Here is a 6,896-nt window from a genome sequence, read left to right on the forward strand (position 1 = left end):
GTAAGTGATCTTAAAGTTGTGTAGGAGGGGTTGTTTTCCTCTTTGCCTTTTTCTTATTTCTTATTTTCTTATTTTCTGCTAGAATGTGGATGTAATGGTTTGAGTTCTTGGTCTTTGAGGTAGAAGCCACATGCTGGGGATGGCAGAACAACAAGAGAGAAGCAGCCTAGGTTCTGACACCAAGGAACACCATACTAGGAGCCCTGGACTGCCTGTCTCTGGACTTCTTCCACAAGAGAATTCATCTTCTAGTTTAAGCCACTGCTATGTGGCTTACGTCTATGATCTTAATCATAGGAAGGTGACTATTTTTTTATTTCTCTTTTTCATTTGTTTCTCTTCTTTTCCTTATACTTATTAATCACCAGATTCTTTGCCAAAACTCAAAATGATTAAACCTGTTAATCAGTTTATCAGTTTCATCTTCTAGAGATATCTTTCAGGAGTCTTTTCTCTTGGTCCAGTGTGGACTAAGCGTTCTCTAAGGTGGCCCTGTAGTAATTCTTGGATCTCCTTTCACTGATCTTCTGGGGAATCTCATTTGCCTTGTGTTGGACCTCATTTTTCCAGGATCTTGCATCTTGTTTTTTCCTCCTAATTTTAGGAGACAGCACATGGGACTTAAACTTTTGAGACTTGCATCTCTAAAAATGTCTTTATCAACCTCCTTAATTTATAGTTTGGGTGGGTGTAAAATTCTACTTGGAAATAATTTTTCCTCATGTTTTTAAAGGCACTGCTCCATTGCATTATAGTTTCTAGTGAGACATTCATCCCGTTCTGATTCCTGATCCTTTGTATGTGACTTATTTCTCTCTGGAAGCTTTTATGTTTTTCTTGTTTTCCCTAATTTTCTGAAATTTCACAATAATGTTCCTTGGGATAGATATTTTTTCATACATTGTGTCTCACTCAGTTGACCCCCCTCAATCTGGAAACTCTTAAATTATGAAAAATTTGTTATGTTTCTTGGATTTTTTTTCTTCCTCCTCAACCTCTGGAACTTCTTTTGTTCAAACATTATGCCTCCATTTGAACCTCTAATTTTCTTTTTCCTCCTAATTTTTTAATCTTTCTTTTTTGCTTTTTTCGGGGTGGGGTCATGAAATGTTCCAATTTTATTTTCTAACTCATGTAGTAAAATTTTAATCTTCTAATTTCCATTGTTTATGTCCAAGAGCTCCTTTTTACCCCTTTTTCCAGAATGTTTTTTTCCCCACTCTCTTCAGAAATATTATCCTCTTTTTGTTTCATGGGTTCTATATTTCTGTCTCTCTGGGGACATTGATTATAGGTGTTTTCTTTTTAAATATTGTTGTTTTAAGTCTTCATTTGAGTTTTATTTTGTTTTCTATCTATTTATTTTTTCTGTCTCTGGTACTGGAGTTTTTCCTGAAATGTTTTTGTATTTGTCTCTCAGCTCATATTTTGAAGTTGGACTATAAAAAAGCTCTGTGAGTTTGGGCGGGTCTTGCCAAGTAATGGGCTTTAGTGTAGGGTGATCTGACTGGGCAGTTTCCTTCAGTAGATGCCCATCATCCCATGTTATTATCTATAAGTTATTTCTATTTTTGTCTAGTCAGTTTTCTCAGCAAGGAAACTTCTGGTGTCCCACCTGTGAGGTCTAATCTTTGTTGCCAGGTTCTTGAGGCTAAAGAGAGAAGGAGGCCAGAGATCTCAATATTTGGTAGTATCTTTCAAGAATATATATAATATATATATACATACATACATATATATATATATATATATATATATATCATTTAGGCTAATTTGCTGTTACAGATTGACACCAAAAGCGTATTATGACTGAAACACTAATGAATTTTATTTTTTATGAGAAACCAGAGTGCATTTACCTACTTGGCAGGCAGCTCTTCTATACATGATAAGGACCAGACTTCTTCCACACTGTGGCTTGGCCACCCCCTAGAGCCTCCTCATTAACTGCATCCAACCCAGAGAAAGATAGAGGAAACTTCCAAGAATATTTCCAAAAGGAGAATGCTTACAAGATAGGAGTAAAATTTATGGCTACAACTTAGAATTAGGTAAACATTGTTAAGTACTGTTAGGTGCCTAAGGCAATCTCCTATTTATTTTCTCACAGGTTTTAATTATCCTCAAAATGCTATAAGTTAAATTTTATCTCCATTTTATAAGTGAAAAAGGTGAGATTTTGAGACATTAATTTCCTCAGGTTCACTGCTGCTATGTGGCCCAGCCAGGACCACTTTTTAATTATTGCCATCTGGTCCAATGAGTGTGAAAGTGCATTTTACACTGTACGTAACAAATAGGTATCAGTTAAAGGGTGGAGGAAATTATATGAGGTGGGGAACGGCAAGGATCCACTTGATGTCTCTGCTTGGTTTTGTCCAAAGGTCAGCCTCATCAAATCTGAAGAAGAAAGTGGGAGAGATGGATCCAACGCTGGCCCAGCTGCATAGGAGGGCAGTAGCTCTACCTGTAAACTCCAGATGCTTGTACTTTGGTGACGTCACTGGTAAGTACTTTCTTTGTGCTGCATCATTGTGTGGCCACTAGGTGGTGGTATAAACTAGTTTCCTTCATTAGGCCTCCAGTAGTGTGCGCTATTTTTGTTATTTTTAAGTTCCTGTAAGTTAACCTGTAGGTATTTAGAGTGGAGTTGTCTTACAGTTCTTCTTTTTTTGTTATATGGTATTATGTATTAAAGAGAAAAATTTCAGTAAAGATGAATTACTTTCAAAACTTTTATGAGTTACTTTATTATTAATATAAATAAATGGTAATAAAGTAACAAATTTTCATTCAGTGTTTCTTAGCAAGTATCCTACTCATATCAGTGAATATGTATTAAGCACCTGTTGTGTGTTGAGTATTGAATTAAATGCTGTGGGGAAGGAAAAAGACTGGATACCTCTTCTTGAGATTGTCAATGTCTTGATATTTCTGTATCAGCCTCTTTGCTGCTAGCCTTCTTAGAATTAGTAGGAAAGACTTGTGAGCAGCCCAGTATTACATATAACATGAATTTATTTAACGCTGTTTCTATTAATAAATTGTTTTTTATTACTAAAACACATAAACATATGAGTTTAATATATATCCGTTATATACCTTTTTAGATATCCTCTGTTAATTGGCTTTATGTTTTGCATTTGAAAGTGAATTCTAGTGCCAATGACATTTAAAAACCTGTCAATAATAAAAGCAATTATTTCCTGAAATAGGCTTGGCAAGTCTATTCCTTTGAATAATCCTTGTGTCTCACGATTGGGGTTGGGGGTAAACGTTTGGGGGAGGTATTTCTGGACCTTTTGCTAATTGTTTTGGATTTTTATTATGAAATATGGCTGATTTCTTTCCTAGGTGTAAGTTTAAACACCTTTTACCTTTAGGCACTAGTGCGCTTAGTCTGTGACACGTTTTTCCATGAAATTCCTCTTTCAAATGAACACACATTATCTGATGCTCTCCAGTGGAATTCTCTTCCTCTCTGCAAGTTATCATAGACACCTACTAGCTGAGTAATCAACTCACTTTTTAATCTGTGTTAGCTTTACCTGACCATCTTTAATTGCTTTTGCAGCATCTTTATAATTTGTTATTTTAAAATTTATTCTCAATATTGTATTGCAGGCCAGAGCATTAATGTAAGGGGCTTGTAGGATGTATCCAAACCCAGGGGGCCTATTGGCTCTTCTGTCCCTTGTTAGGTCCTTCAGGATATAGTTTAGGATTTCCCCAAATACACTTTATGATTGAAGCTCAGATGTCCCTCTATCTCTTATGAAGGTTGACAGACACATAGCTTATGGGAAATCAGCATTATTCAGATTAAAATTTCTTCTGAAAAATGTAAGTTGACTTCTCAAGATAGCTTAATAGTGTAAGGTAGAAGTGGGTTTACTAGAAGTGGGGTTACTAGTTACATTACTAGAAGTGGGCTTCATATTCAAGGTGATTTTCTTCTTATATAGACACTGAATATTAAGAAATATGGTTCCCAATTTTCCTACTACCTTGGTGTCATCAGAAGTTCTCACTCAGCACAAAATAAAACTAAAACTAGTTAGTGAAAAGTCATAACTTTACAGGCTGCTTCAGTATAATTCCTGTTTCATAGTGTTTTTCATTGAATAATGGTCCTGAACCTGTAAGTGTTTTGGAATGGAGCCTGTTGGTAGATTTATGTAACTAGAGTCTCATTTGTGATTACCTCTTCAATGAGAGCTAGGCCCTCATTTGGCTGGTTAATTCTTTCCTCTTTCCTATCTAGCTGCCTTTCTCATTTTTAAACGGGTTTTAATAAATATTGATTATTCTCAAATCATATATCCTATTCCTGTCCACCTCTCTTTCAGAGAATGTTGGTGATACCTATTTCACAAACAAGAGAACATCAGATTCTAATGTACCTGTTATTTCATAGGAGCTGTTTATATATATTATGTCATTTACTTATCTCTTTCTTACTTATTGTCTTTCATTTCACCTTGTGAGGTTGATTTTCCATTTCATAAATTAAAACAAAAACAGCAAACAAGAAGCTCAAAGAAGCTAAGTGACTGACAAAGGGTAACAAAATGAGTAGTTTAGAGCTGGTTCACTCATTTTAATTTCTCTCCTATAATCCAGTGTTACAGGATACCATAACTTAGTTATTGATATTTAAGTGTTCCCATATGTTTATTTTATAAATAATGCTTCAGTGAATAACTCTGTGTGGATCTCCTTGGTCATATACCTGTAAATGGAATTAATGAGTCAACTTCATACTTTTTGGTAGATTTTTAAATTGATTTATATTCCTACTGTCAGTGAATGGGATTTCCTCTTTCTCCATATTCTTGACAGTTCTTGTAACGGTTTAATATTTTCGTATCTCTTGGTTGAGAAATATCTCGTTGATTTAATATACATTTCTCTGATTTCATGTGAATTGAGCCTCTTTTCATAATTTTATAGTCCATGCTGTTTTCCTTTTCTTTGAGGTCCTGTTTATATCCTTTGCCCTATTTTCTGTTATGTTGTTTATCTTAGTAATCTGATAGCTTAAAAAAAAAAATCTGGATACTAATCCTCTTTTGTTGTATTTGTTACTGATATAATCTTTCATTTGTGTGAATATTTAAACCTTCCTAATGATGCATTTTTGCCATATAGATGTTTCTAAATTTGAATTAGTAGTTTTTTATGTTTTATGGGCTCATTTGAGATAACGCTTTTCCTATCCCTGTGTATGAAGACATTTTCCTGTAGGTATTTTACAGTTTTGCTTTTGGCATTTGATTTGTCTCAAATTTATTTTGGTCACAGTGTGAGGTGGAGGTTTAATTTGATCTTTATTTTTCCCTTTAATATTAGTAGTCCATTACCAAAGCACAATTTATTAAATATTTCATCCATTCCCTACTGATTTGCAATGCCATATTAAGTATCATTTATTTAGGATATAAACTTCCACATATGCGCAGGCTATTTCTGAATACTCTATTTCTTTGACATATTTATGTTTACTTGTACCAATGCTGTGCTATCTGAATTATTGTAGTTTTATCATCCATCTTGACATTTAGTACAGTAAATTTGTAGCTCTTATTCTTACATTTTCTTGGCTATTCTTGGTCTTTACTATTCAAGTTGAATTTTGGGGTAAACTTAAGAAATTAAAAAAAAGCCTAATTTCATTTTGATTGAAATTACACTAACTTTATAGTGAAATTTGGGATGAATTGATATAGTTATTCTTGAATTTCTTAACATGAACAAAATAAAGCTCCCCTATTTGTGGGGGTTTTCTTCTATGTGTTTTAAAGAAGAGTTATAATTTTCTTCGAAAATTCCCTACACAGATTTTATAGATTTATTTGTGAGCACTTTATACTTTTGTTGGTGTTGTGAGATGCTTTTTTTTTTTTTTTTTTTTTTTTACGGTGCGCGGGCCTCTCACTGTTGTGGTCTCTCCCGTTGCGGAGCACAGGCTCCGGACGCGCAGGCTCAGCGGCCACGGCTCGCGGGCCCAGCCGCTCCGCGGCATGTGGGATCTTCCCGGACGGGGGCACGAACCCACGTCCCCTGCATCCGCAGGCGGACTCTCAACAACTGCGCCACCAGGGAAGCCCTGTGAGATGCTTTTTAAAGTACATTTTCTAACCAATTATAACTGCTGCACAAAATACTATTGAATTTTGTATATTGATCATGTATTTAGAAGTCTTGCTAGATCCTCTTATTCATTTAAATTTTAAGATTTTCCTTTCATAGATTTTTTTCTTACTTCCTATGTAGACAACCTTATTTTCAGTAAATAATGATAATTTTGTTTCTCCCTTTCCAATCTTCATACCTCCTCTCCTTCCCTTCCTCCTTCTCTCCCTCCTGCCCTTTTTCCTCCCCTTCCTTCCTATTTTTCTTTCTTTGCTTTCTCCCTTCCTTTCTCCTTCTCTTCTCTCTCTTTCTCTCTCTCTCTCTCACTGGGTAGGATTTCTGTGCAATGTTGAATTGGTTTGGAACTTTAAGGGAACTTGTTATAAGTTTTTTGATAAATACTGTTTATCAGGTTAAACGAGTTTTTTTTCTGTTTTTAGTTTGCTAAGTTTTTAATTTTTAAAAAATTGTGAATGCCTATTGAATTCAAAACTTTTCCTGAATTTGCTAAAAACATATTTGTATTTATTCTTTAATTAATATTGTGGTGAGTTACATTAACATATTTTTATAATGTTAAGACTTCCTTACATCTCTGGTATAAACCCTGCCTAGATGTTAGGTATTATTATTTTGTACATTTTTAAATTCTGTTTGCTATTATTTTATATAGAAATTTTCTGTCTATGTTTGTGTGATTGGCTCATAATTTTTCCTTTCTCATATTGCTGTTCAGTTTTCATTTCAGTGTTATTTCAGGC

Source organism: Leucopleurus acutus (assembly GCF_964270905.1).
Source record: "Leucopleurus acutus genome assembly, chromosome: 7".
Taxonomy (NCBI): Eukaryota; Metazoa; Chordata; class Mammalia; order Artiodactyla; family Delphinidae; genus Leucopleurus; species Leucopleurus acutus.